The following is a 14,973-nucleotide window of genomic DNA, read 5'->3' as shown; positions in this document are numbered from 1 at the left end:
TTAGCAGCTCGATCCAGATCTCGATACCACTCCCTAGCAGCATCACGCAGCGAGAATATGAACTTCGTCTCTTTTATCTGGTCCTAGGTCACACCCGCTGGTGGGGGGTATGGAACAACAGTAGTCAATGAATATCTCCATATGTTTAGCTGCATCTTTATTCGCAGCTCCCCCAAATTGGTTTCTCTCAACCAAGTTAATGTAGGACGGTTTCGCTTCGAATTTTCTATCCGTCCCAGCTGGCAAAGCGAATCCCTTATAGAGATTCTCAGCTTTTGGCTCGGAGTGACTGGCTATACTTGCTTCTTCAGCTATATCTGGAGATATAACGGTCTCCGCTGAAGAAGTAGAAATAGTAGATGAAGGTGGATCCTCCTCAAATAACTCGTTCTCATAATAACTGGACAGAGTACTCAGCTCTTCCTCTGTCGGCAATACTCTAAATGATTGTCTCAACTCACGCAAAGTCTTCTCGATCTCAGGATCTAACGGTAGTAATGTGACACCCCCGTACACCAGAATTCCTTACCAAGGACCATCCCAGTGTATGACGATGTCACCATCTCGGTTTCCCGAGGAGGTAGATCAAATTAGACAATAAAAGAACAGTTGTAAATATTATTATATCTCATAAAATACAACTCAATACAAACTCTCTTTACAACAAAGACACAACTACAACACTCATGACACTGCATCTCTAGACTGGTAGCGTGATGACTCGATCCCTCCAATCCTAGCAGCCACAATCAACAATACCTGCTAAGCCAACTGCTCACCATCCCCGAATGGATCACCGCAGATACCACAAAACAACATGGGGTCAGTACTGACTAATCAAATGTAAGACAGGTCAACAGTGTAAACAGCTGATCATCTTATATCCCAGTCTCTCGATCTCGCACAGTAACCGACTACACCCCGAAGGGTATAGCCCTGCCAGATTATTCATCGCAACAGGTAATCCTCGCCGCCAGTGGGTGACCGCAGCCCATCCCACCTAGTCCAGCTCATCAACGAGCGACAACCATCCCTGTCCCTTAATGTGCACATCCCTTCCCGTGACGGGTTCCACGGAGGGCGAACTAGGGTGTGAAGCCACTCCTGCAAGTGACTCCACCACACTCACACATACCACAGCATCACAGCTGTCACAACACAATATCCGTCACCACACGACCACATCACCACCGCCACTACAACCCCCATCCTTCGACGATCAGCAGATAACAACATTTATGAAACAAACACAATCTTAATCAATTAACAGTACTGAGTAGGAAAACCCTACCTCGTCGCAAAGCATGTAAGACCTCCATACACAACCACGCGCGACTACAATAAGCATCCTAACAATGATAACCATCTCCTATTACACAACTATACTCAAAGAATCACTCAAAAGAACACAAGGCAGAGACTTACCTGACATAGACGGCCACCACACACGTCATCCTTCCCCAGCGAATCCCGTCCTTCCCATGGTGGAGGTTTAGGCTAAATACATTAGAGTGTGAAGATATGGGGTGATAGGAGAGGGAGATAAGCTAGGGTTAGAGAAAGAGAAACTGTCGAGGAAATGAGAAAATGAAATGAATCTCGCGAACTTGCGTTTATATTAGCGTGTCGACAGCAGCCATACTCGGTCGAGTACGGGAGTACTCGGCCGAGTAGGCTCTACTCGGTCGAGTATAGGTGATACTCGGCCGAGTAGCCTCAGCTAGGTCGAGTAAACAATCCTATAAAACTCATGTTACAAGCCTGATCCCTCACCCATACATCCCTAAGGTCTGTTTGGTCAACAAGATCGGTCAACAACGTTCTTAAATATCCTGGGTATTACAGTCTTTCCCCCTTAAAAAGAACTTCGTCCCCGAAGTTCAGCCCGTACACCACTCCCCTCAGGGTTACGCACTGTGACACTAACAACTTACACAAAGGCGCACCACTCACACCATCCTGACATCACCGACATACCACATTACTCACACAACAATCACCTATCACAGCTACTCTTCCAAACAATACTAATCACATACCACATTACTCACACAACAATCACCTATCACAGCTACTCTTCCAAACAATACTAATCACCAACTTTCACATATACTTACGGAAATTAATGAATTCATATGCACTCTTTTGTTAAAAGCGACATAACGACCAGCAACCATACACAAATGCAAAACAATACTCAAAAACAGTACTCAACCACCACATTCCGTACACCTATACCAAATATCACATAAATTGAATTGAGACACCCGTGCAAAGTATAATCTTCATATTACTTGAGTACAACATGGATACAACTTTAATATTACTTGAGTACAACATGGTTTAAGGAAACATAAATGTAATTCCGAATGCTAACATGCATAACATACCTGTGATTCCAAATATTATAGGCATAATTAAATACGTATTTCCGCGACATTACTCTTCCCCTCTTAAAGGAACTTCGTCCCTGAAGTTCACCACTAATCACTTCCCGTGCCCAACGCCAACACCCACATGACATTACTCATAAACTCTTGTAGCACAACTTACTTTATGACATTACACGCTTGCGACTTGTAAAGACAGAATATCTCAGCAACTAAGTAGTATATATAAATAATATGGGGTTAACAAAAGATAGCAGCTTTATTCGTGACCTGCTGGGGCGATTATAACCGTAACCAAACATATCCACGCATAAGACTGGTGACAGCTACAACACTGTATGGGTATTTTATTATCTGTCTACATTATTTAAAGACTCGGGTATCCCCCCCTGAACAATAAAATTCCTGGATACCAACCAATGTTATATAACGAAACATTCACAAAGTAATAGATTATCTCAACAATCACGTACCTGTGACATAATCATAATCAATCTTTTGAACAACTTATTGTATAAAATAGCAAAATAAGGCACTAACAGACTCCTTCATACAATTATTCACATAACTCATGTAATTCACGTAGCTATTACACACCCGGGTCTCCATTTCACCAATAATCGGCCGAGTATGAGAGGCTACTCGGTCGAGTAAGCTCTACTCGGTCGAGTATATTTGTATACTCGGTCGAGTAGTAACTATGCTCGGTCGAGTTATGACAGCCAAAGAGCGTTTTAACGACATCACATAGAGCATTCACAATCAACCTGCATCAAACTCTTCCCAGCAATATCAAACACAACTAATCGCTAACATAACGGAATCCAACTCGTCTCCACACGATAAATAAAGTAATTAACGACCTTATGGCGGACTACAGTCATCCAACAGTAGATAATAAATCCCAAAAGCAACATCCCAATAAGAAGTAATAAATCCAACACAAACGAAATAAATCCAACATCAAAGAAATCAAACCAAACAACCTAACAACACAAGATCAATAACGAGGACCCTCCTCCATGTCATCATCACCACCTGCACCGGAAGTACTTGCACCTAACTCTCTGCTCCTGGAAAGCCTGCTGCGGCTGAGTAATCCCCTCCTAGCTGACTGCCAGAGTTGGCTCCCCACGGTCCCGCAAGGTAGCCAAACTCAGTCTCCTCCGGAGGTCTCCAGAAACTCGGGTCAACTCCATAGCTGTGGAATACTCCCGTATCTACTCCCGGTCCCCTCCACCAGACAGGCTGTGCTAGCTGTGTTCCTATGCTCTGGTTAAGGGTCATCTCATGCAGGTTGCGGAGCACCAAAGTAGAGGAGATCCGCTCAGCCAGGTCATGCGGCTGCATCCTGGGGTCATGCACTGTGGGGTAGGGTGAGTACTGGTGAGGGTGGTAAGGATAGGAGTCAGGGGCAGAGTAAGAGGGCTCAGGTACAACTGGGTCTGCCCTAGACTTCCTCACTCCACGGCGCTCCCAAGGTGGGGGAGGTGCCTGCTGCTGACCCTCAGGCACGGCGACAGGCTCAGGTAGATCCAAGAGAATCCGTGGGTCAATCAGATAGGTCTGGGGCTCTGGTCTAGGAATGGCACAAGTCTCCCACTCAGCCAAATGATCAACAACAGGGAGATGGGCTGGGTCCGAAAGTACCATCCATATAGATCCCCTCACCCTCCAGGCATAAGACCCGTCATCCATCTTCCTCAACCATCTGTTCTGACGCCAATACTGAGCGTCCATGGTAGGCACAATCTCTACATACTCATTCATCTCAGGAGGTGGGGCCTAAAAATCTGTCAGTCGCTGAGCTAGGCGGGTCACTATGGCCCCGCAAGCAATGTGTCGGGTCTCGGACTGTGCCATGCGCTCAAGACTAGAGCACACTACTCGTGGAGCCCTGTAGTAGAATGGTTTCTGACGGTGTAGGTTAAGGTAAGACATAAGCAACATGACCTCATGAGAATTAAGCTTGCTCACGCCGTCTCTCGAGTACAACAAACAGGTCAACATCCTTAGAAACATACGAAGGGAAATGTGCTGCACATCATTAATCAGCATGTCACTGGCACTAGGGGCAGGTCTTCCAGTCAAATATGGAAGGTAAAGAGGTGCACCACTGTTCTTAGCCACATCACTAAGGTACCCCTCCCCCTCGGCCTCTAGACCCAAATGATCAGCAAACTCATCTAGGGTATGCTCATGATCTTCATTCATGAGACGAAAAGAAACAGTCTTTCCCTTCTTATCATAAACAAAAGAGATCAAAAACTCCAAGGTCAAGTGGGGGTAGGATTTCTTCCTCAGATGATACAACCCCTCCATACCCAAAATCCGAAAGATATGAAATATGTCCTCTTTGATCCCTAAAGTCTCAAGGATACCAGGATTAACACAGCGGGTGGGACGAAAAGGACGACGCATAAGAGCCACAAAAGCCTTACGATGATAGAAATCAGAGAATATTACCGATGGGTGTGCCTCCACCGGTGGGAACGACAGTTCCTTTGCTGACCGAGTCTCAAAGCTGGACATTAGTACGAGTTCTTTTGTTGGGTAAGCCTCTGGTTTTCACCATACTGCAAGAGAACAATCTTTAACAAGGGATTGACACAAAAATTCTTAGCGCAAAAGACGGACTGTTTTCAATTGTATATCGATTTTGGAACGATCTTTTTAAGACAAATTATGAGAAAATCACTAATGACCTTACCACTTATATGGTTACAAGCTTTAAGTTGTTTCAAATTAAAGAATAACCATCAACAACAAAAGGAGTTTCGATGTTGGTAACCCTAGAATTCAGAGATTGAATTTTAAACCATGAAATCGCTTAAACAAGGGCATTCACAAGGTCTACATATAATTGAATCCAAGTATCAGTAAATTGAAGACTAAATTTCAGTTGTTTTACAAAGAAAATTCGAATTATAGCCTGAAATTATACCATCACTTTGAAAACAAAAGAGAAAATTGAGTTTAATTCTTACCTTAAACTGATTTGGGGCAAGCAAGAACAAGTGGAACACCAAGGTTTTACCCAAAAGCTTGAGAAAGGAAGGATATGGAGTTTTTAGAGAGAAGGGAAAGTGAAGATGGGAGGCGGAATTACGAAAGAATGGGACGAAAATAGGGTTTTTGTATAACCGGTATAAGTTCTGCTACAGCACTACTCGGTCGAGTATTGGGCATACTCGGTCGAGTGTCGACTACTCGGTCGAGTGTTTAGGCATACTCGGCCGAGTGTAGACTACTCGGTCGAGTATCCTTCTAGCTCGGTCGAATTTTTAAGAACAGAAGCGATTATTATTTTCACCTAACGGATACTCGGTTGCGTAGCTTGATACTCGGCCGAGTATGGTCTACTCGGTCAAGTTTTCCAAAAGTGAAGAGGAAATCATAAATTTTCATTGTTCCTGCAAAATAAATAATATCGTTCCGAGTTCCGTGCAACCGGCTCGTCACTATTAAAGCTGATTTCTACCACATAAACACATAACAACACGTATTTTTGTACATCAACTTTCAGAACGATCATCACTTCTACCTTCATTCCTCACTATGCCATGAACTATTACTCCCTATCCTTATAGCATACTCAGCAATTTAATTACGGTACCTGCAAGGTTTAGCTCTTATATCACATCATCTCAAATTCCGCTACTCACCATGTATACACCTTAATCACATTACAACACAACAATTCAACACACAACACATTCATCGTGAAACAACTTGATTAATCTTACCACTGGTCGCACATCGCCACAATCCCATCACCCACTTCAACCTTTTCCACACATACACCTTGACACATGTCATTCTAAACATAGATACACACAACAATCATCACTAAGCAATCAACGACTCTCACTACCCTTTTTCCCGTGTCTGGCTTAAGTCCGATGGGGCCATGATATTGAAATGAGGGCGCCTAGTCACCCAAAATCTAGCATCGGCTGGGGCTCCCAACGTACATACACCTTGCTTTGATACCACTTTGTGACACCCCCGTACACCAGGATGCCTTACCAAGGACCATCCCAGTGTATGACGATGTCACCATCTCGGTTTCCCGAGGAGGTAGATCAAATTAGACAATAAAAGAACAGTTGTAAATATTATTATATCTCATACAATACAACTCAATACAAACTCTCTTTACAACAAAAACGCAACTACAACACTCATGACACTGCAGCTCTAGACTGGTAGCGTGATGACTCGATCCCTCCAATCCTAGCAGCCACAATCAACAGTACCTGCTAAGCCAACTGCTCACCATCCCCGAATGGATCACCGCAGATACCATAAAATAACACGGGGTCAGTACTGACTAATCAAATGTAAGACAGGTCAACAATGTAAACAGCTAATCATCCTCTATCCCAGTCTCTCGATCTCGCACAGTAACCGACTACACCGCGAAGGGTATAACCCTGCCAGATTACCCATCGCAACAGGTAATCCTCGCCGCCAGTGGGTAACCGCAGCCCATCCCACCTAGTCTAGCTCATCAACGAGCGACAACCATCCCTGTCCCTTAATGTGCATATCCCCTCCCGTGGCGGGTTCCACGGAGGGCAAACTAGGGTGTGAAGCCACTCCCGCAAGTGACTCCACCACACTCACACATACCACAGCATCAAAGCTGTCACAACACAACATCCGTCACCACACGACCACATCACCACCGCCACTACAACCCCCATCCTTCGACGATCAGCAGATAACAACATTTATGAAACAAACACAATCTTAATCAATTAACAGTACTGAGTAGGAAAACCCTACCTCGTCGCAAAGCATGTTAGACCTCTATACACAGCCACGTACGACTCCAATAAGCATCCTAACAATGATAACCATCTCCTACTACACAACTATACTCAAAGAATCACTCAAAAGAACACAAGGCAGAGACTTACCTAACATTACACATAGGCGGTGACATAGACGGCCACCACACACGTCATCCTTCCCCAGCGAATCCCGTCCTTCCCAGGGTGGAGGTTTAGGCTAAATACATTAGAGTGTGAAGATATGGGGTGATAGGAGACGGAGATAGGCTAGGGTTAGAGAAAGAGAAACTGTCGAGGAAATGAGAAAATAAAATGAATCTCGCGAACTTGCGTTTATATTAACGTGTCGACAACAGCCATACTCGGTCTGTTTGGTCAACAAGATCGGTTTGGTCAACAAGATCGGTCAACAGCGTTCTTTAATATCCTGGGTATTACAAGTAATTCATCACCCTGTGACCTGCGCATAAGAAGAAACTACAAGTAGAATATGAGAACAGTTTAAGGAACAGATGTCCCTTAAACTCTGAAAAAGACTAAAATAAAAACAACTAAAAATTAAACAATTGCCTCTCCGGCAACGGCGCCAAAATTTGATACCGTCGTAGAGTATCAAAAATAAAATTTATAATCCAAACTACTACTATAGATAGTGGCAGTCAGGGTCGAACCACAAGGAGGCAAGCAATTTAAAGTTGTCTAATTTAAGTCTAAAGTAACAGTTTTGGGGGGGTTTGATTTGAATGATTCTATAACTAAAGGCAAAAAAATTAAAACTAAACTAAAGCAAATAAATGAGCAATTAAAGAAAATAGATGAAATCAAATATTAAAAGGATGCTAAGATGGTCGGTTCACTGTAGTTTCGACGGCAGTATCATAGGTAAGTCTAGAATAATCATGTAAGACGGGAAAATAAGAAGTCCTCTCGGTCCATTCTTAACAGGTAGCATCTTTCGATCTAGCTACGGGTCCCTAAGTATCACTAGTACTGACTCTCGCCCTGAAAAGTGATTCTTAAAAGCCTAAATTTTACTTATCTTTATATCTCAGTATAATTTAGTCGTTTCAATTGGTAGTCTAATTCCCTCCCCTATCTTTCGATCTAATGGGTCGATCAATTACTAAGTATTAACCTAGTCGCGTGCACTCGATTTGTCAAATTAAGCAAATTAATCAACTAAAACGGAGATGATCTTACGTGAAGTGGTCGATCGACCAACGGGCTCAGCCGATCGATCAAGACTCGAATCAGGTTTACGAATTCTACGCCGCCTACACTACAGGTCTCCTACATCTTAGCGCGAGGGATTTAGCTACTCATGATAGAATTTATAACAACAACGAAATTAACAATTAACGAAATTGGATGCATGATTAAATAAACTAAGCAAATAAGTTACATAAACGAAATAAGGCTTTGGGAAACTACTCTATGCAATCCTAATCTATGAATGAATAAAAGCAAACTGAAATCAAGGAATCAGAATTACCGAATGAAAGCAGGAAGATGAATTCGAAAGCACGAACTTTATTAACGAAAATAAAGCTAATTGTATTGAATGTTTATTAACTAAATTCTAATCTATGAAATATGATGCTAAAAACTAGATATTGAAACCTAAAAATTCGATGCTCATTCTGAAACATAGGTTCACGTTATATAGGAGTATAGCGTGACTCTTATTCCTAAAAACCTAATTACAATTGGGTTTCTAACTCTCGTCTTTAATTTGCGTCTGAGTCGCTGTGTGGTCGATCGACCACTAGGACCAGTCGATCGACCAAGATTCGCTGAACAGTAGCTTCTGATTTAATTTAGGAATCGTGTTCTGGTCGATCGACTAACGGCATCAGTCGATTGACTGCTTCAACAAGTACTTTGCTCCAAAAGCCTCGTAAATTTGTCTTTCAGGCCTCGATATGCGCACCAAGTTTGCTTCCCGAGTCTTTACTTCACGTCAGGTCCTATGCCTAGTACTCGGGGACGGATTCAGCTCATTTTCCGCTGCATTCTTCCCATTTTTGCAATACTACACAAAAAACACGAAAGTAGACGGAAATAGGGAAAATAGTAGCATAAACTACATAATTGAGCTCTGAAATGCGTGTAAAATAGGGTGTAAAACATCATATTTAGGACACGGATCAATCCTCATGATAGTATCACACATCTCGACGATTCATTACTTCTTTATCACATAACTCTGGTCAACATTTTTCTCAGCTTACTTTTTACCCTTCTTTTCTCTTTACACTCAATAATACCAATTAATAGTTCAACTCCTTATTACTTCTATCTAACTCTTTAGTGCTCCGGTTACCTTCTCATTACTCCAAACTCGAATCCCATTATTTCATGTCAGTATCATCTCACTCTTTCTTACCATGCATCTTCTCTTACCATGCTATCACTCACACTCATCACCAATCAGTCCAGACCATCTCATGCTATCACTCACAGTCATCACCAATCATCATTTTTTTTAGAATTCCAAAACTCATTTCACACCGTTAATTGCCTAAGGAAATCACACATTAGTTTCACCTCTTGATAACACTAATTCTCAAACTCACTCACTATCTGTAAATCCACATCGCGACAGGTCTCCATAAAGTTCACTATATACCACTCTTCTCAATCCCTCTTAAACGACCTTTCACTACATATATTCTTAACCCACACGATTCCTAACCATCTCCCTCCATAATTCTTTACACATCTCAAGTTGCCACTATCCACATCCTTCCTTTCAATCTTTTTATTCGCACGTTCCTTAGACTCACATCATCCCTCGCCCATATTCACTTACTTTTATCTTACTCAACACACAATCATATCACTCATCTCATCTCACAAAACATGCTCCATGCCTTAATAAGCCTTACCAATCTTCCTTTTCTTTCCCACTACCTATCACAACCACATATAACTCATGTCCTCCCCACCGAACTCATAATCACCACAGGTGCCACTCCTTACAACATAAGATTACCACATATAACTCATGTCCTCCCCACCGACACATATGTAAATCAATGCACAAGGAAGCAAAATAACACCTTTGAATCAAACATAATAGGCAACTAAGTCAAAATATAAGCATATGACCCAAAACAGGGGTCACTAGATCGAGTACAGGTCACTCGATCGAGTGAGTGACTTACTCGATCGAGTAGGTGAAGGTCAGAGGCACGTAAAAAAAATTACCAGGACTACTCGATCAAGTAACAAGAGGTGCACTCGATCGAGTGAGGGCAACTTGATCGAGTACCCTACGCATTTCTCAACACTGTCCAATTTTCGTAAAACGGTCATAACTCACTCGTTTCTTGGTCGTTTTGGGCGTGTGGCCTATCGTTAGAATCGTAATAGAACAAGATATCACCTCCAATTGGAATCACATTAAAATCATTTATTCATCTCAAGTTATAACGGTTTAAAGACAACCTCTCTATAAACAGACAACATAACTATTTGATTTTTACTTCCAAACAACTTAAACGACAACAAGGTAAAAAAAACAGCTCAATACTCATAAAACAAGTATCCCTAACTACATGTTACTATTTACAAAAGCCAAACAACAACTTCCATCATGCACATATATTATTCAACTTACCACTTATGTAATGCCCGCATGCTTTTATTCTATAACCTTACGTAAGAACAATGACATAATATGTAACATCAAATTCCCATTCATGTGTTACTAACATATCAACATTATAAAAAAAATCCCACTTCAGTCATATAAACATGCTTAAATCATGAAATCATGTTCTTATGCAACATTATCCATCATCCATCATACACTTTATCTAACGCATGCATATAGTATATAATTTTACGGAAACAAAATCATGTATAACCATATCACATCCCCTAATCTCATGTTACTAAGATTGTCACATTATAAATCATTCATCCTGCAACATCATTATTCATCACATATTATCATATATGAACTATTTCCTCTTTCCACCACATCATTCATCCTTCTCATATACTTTTTCAACGATTCCAACCAACATTGTAAACCAACTATCATGCAACATGCTTTCAACCAACAACATACAAAATCACATCATCACCATCTTTCTCTACGCATTCCCCATTCTCCACATACATACATCCACCGATTCATGCCACACATCGCTATATGAATACATAGCACACAAGGTAAACACATAGCGATCCCGACTCACATCCCATGGTGACCGGTTTAAAATTGTAGGGCGAATTTGCGACTTTAGGACGTCTCCCAAGTCTTTGCAGTAGCTCCTACAATTCCTACCCGGGTTTATTTTAGTTTGACTCCCTATGTTCATTAGGTTCATTGGTTACAGGTTTCAAGATCGTCGCTCTGATACCACTTTGTGACATCCTCATACTCCAAGTGCCTTACCAGGACCACTTAAGGTATGAGAACGTCACCATCTCGGTTACCCGAGGCAATGATACTCAAATAGACAATAACGAAACGTATTTAAATGATAATAAAGTTTAAGTGATACAAGACAAACTCCAACAACTGTTAAAAGGAAATACAGAGATCTCAAAACTGTCAACTACTAAACAACTACAAAATGTTCGACACAGCGGAAGACTTCTAAAATTGCTACATGATGACTCATCCCAGCTATCCCATGCGCATCGTCTCACACCTGTTCAATAACTGCTCACCACCCTAGAATAGATCACCACAGTTTTTAAAACATTTAAACGGGGTCAGTTTTGATTACACAAAACAAAAACCATAAAGGAACAATATCACAAACAACTCAAACAAATCTCCAGTCTCCATCTCCAAACTCCACACAACTGACTACACACAGAAGTATGTAGCCTTGCCATAGTACCATCGCAACAAGTACTCCACACCGCCACTGGGGGACCGCAGCCGTACCCACCAAATCCTCGCTCATCACCGCTGAGCGAATAACCCAAGTTTCCTTAATGTGCACATCCCTCCTGTGGCCGGTTCCACAAGAGACGAACCAAGGCCGTAAAGCCACTCCCACAAGTGACTCCACTCAGTCAGGGACGCGCCCCGAATATCACAGACAGTTATACAACAACAACAATTAATCAACGATATAAACCAACAACCGTCACAATAACCAGCAATATAATTAATCAATAATCAAAATACAAACACCACGCACATCATGTAATTAATACCGAGTAAGGAAACCCTACCTGGAAAGCAATCACCAAGATCGTCACAATAAGCTAATCACAATCGTTCTTCAACGAAATCATCTCCTATAAACATACAATCATACAATCACAATCTAACATTAACCATACTCCCCAAAACCCCCAAATTACCCAATTAGGGTTTCAACCAACTTTAACAAAACATTATAAAAATTATATAAAAAGCTTACCCTCGACACAAGGATCACAACGGCGTAAAGAACAAGATGATCCGACACTCCTAGCCTTGGGGACTTGTTAACAATGCGAGGAACACACTTACGTAACCTCTCTTCTTCTTAAAAGGGGTTTTTAGAATGATAAAAGAGATTAAGAAAGATGACAGAGGCTTTATATACTAATCCCGCATTATTAACAAAACCCGTCAAAAACACCCGTAAAACACACTTACTCGATCGAGTAAATGACATACTCGATCGAGTAAATGACATACTCGATCGAGTGCCCCTTACTCGATTGAGTGCCACACGTACTCGATCGAGTACCCATCAGGCAGACTACAGTTTTGCGTAAAAACATACTTACTCGACAAAGTAAGCCCCACTCGATAGAGTACCCATAGAAATATAAAACCGTAGTATTACAGTAAGTAAGCACATTGTCGGACAACACGACACTTTTGATGTTGGATTCCCATTCAAGAAAGTTACCACCGTCATCTTTTAAGATACATTTGTCCATTACGGACCTTAGCCATGAATCTTTGCCTAGCGTAGTAGTCGATGGAGTTGAAGAAGTTGCCATTGCGAATTAAAATGCTACAACAAAATAAGGAAATATTAACATTCATTGTTTTAAAAAATATTTGTGAAAGCATGTTTAACAAGTTTTAACATTTATATAATGATCTCCCACTAAATTATATAAATGATTCCAAGACCCAAATTTTAAACAAAAATGAGCATCGTTTGGGCGAAACATCCCATAATCGTGTAAATTCGGTAAGTCAACGGTTGACTAATTTTACCTCTAGAACTCTTGTTTGACGAATTTCCTAAAATCCATCTACTAGCCCCGGAATACATGACCGTCTTATACCCCGTTGATTCCAACCAACTTTGGCATGTGATAACCGTTTACCACCTGTAGATACCTCATTTCTGCTCCTCCCGCAAGCCATCCGGTGATGATTGGGCCGCATGTTTGATACACGGAATGATTTATGACAATTCTTAAGTTTATCGTTAAGTGATAGCTCAAATACTTGTGTCTACCCCTTGGTCGTCGTCTATGCGCCATTCCCGGTCGTTTTGATAGTAATTAGAGTTCATTTGGAGTCCGGGTAAAAAACCGTCTTCATTTCTTAAAACCGTCAAATCCCGAGTCAAAAGCAATCTGCTTGTCTACCTAAGGTTAGGATGTCATAAAATGTTATGGGTATATCTCATTTTGAGTCCCATGTCACTTCTTTGGGCTAAGCTTAAAGTTTACATTACAACATATGCATTTCATTTAGTTAAAATGATAACCCGACCTTTAGGCCCGTTTTCTGAGGTGATATCGACTTTTTTGGGTCAGGCCTATTTCAAAGAAAGTTCTAGATCTTTCTTTTAGCTTTCTAACGCCACCAAAATCACCTTATTCCGAGTCTTGTAGAGAAAGGTATGCCTAAAATACGACATGCTGTCAAACGCGTTTTCTACGCGCAGAAAGAACCTACCCGGGAAAGGACGCAGTAAGTGTTGTGTCTCTTCCAAGGGACGCAGCACCTGCTGCGCCATTTCTCAGGGCTTTCTTTTTGTCCAAGTTTCCGTGTTTTAACCTAAGTCGGTTGTTTCCGGATCTTTCCTTCCGTAACCCTAATTCCTCCGTGTGATTAGTATAAAGAGGGAGCTTCGTTCCTCATATTTCTCACGCGAGTGTCCGCCCTTCTCTTCTCCCTTTGCATTCTAAGACTGTGCTCTTGCTTATTGGCGTCTACGTGCTTGAACTTTCGACCACGTAGGCTCGGATCCTTCTGAGTACCAGCCTCGTTTTGCATGACCGACCAATTTGACCAACTCCACTCAATCAACTTAATCAATTTAGTTTAATTCCTCTTAAGAGGGCACTTTCGTCGTACATTCGAGTCGAGCAATCACTAATCGTTAACTTAGTCAATCACGTTTCGTCAAACATGTAACTCTGAGGGTGTAAATCCTACTTTTATTATTGTATTTTATCTTTGTATTAATCATTGTAAGATTTACGTCGAAAACACGTTTAAAACCGATTTACAAAACCTTTTATCAAACTGTTTTTACGGATTAACGGGAGACAGATGTCCAGAAGAAACACAGCAACTGCTGCGCCTCTTCCTGAGGTTGCCGCAATTTCTGCTTTTCTTCTTCTTCCTTTGCTCTCTGTTACTTCGTCTTCTTTCTTTCGTCTTTCCGTCTTTTCCTCTTATTTCGTTCGCATAATAATTTTATTACGTAGTTCTTAATAATTTATCATCCTAATCCGACCTAGATCCCGAATAATCAATATTAGCGGGTTTTCGTCGTTAACATCAAACTCGGATTTTAGAGGCTCGATTCATTCATATCAAGTTTCTGAAATTCGACCTTTTGTATATGTTT

This window comes from Silene latifolia, chromosome Y, assembly GCF_048544455.1.
Source record: "Silene latifolia isolate original U9 population chromosome Y, ASM4854445v1, whole genome shotgun sequence".
NCBI classification, from domain to species: domain Eukaryota; kingdom Viridiplantae; phylum Streptophyta; class Magnoliopsida; order Caryophyllales; family Caryophyllaceae; genus Silene; species Silene latifolia.
Note: the sequence above shows the minus strand (reverse complement) of the source record.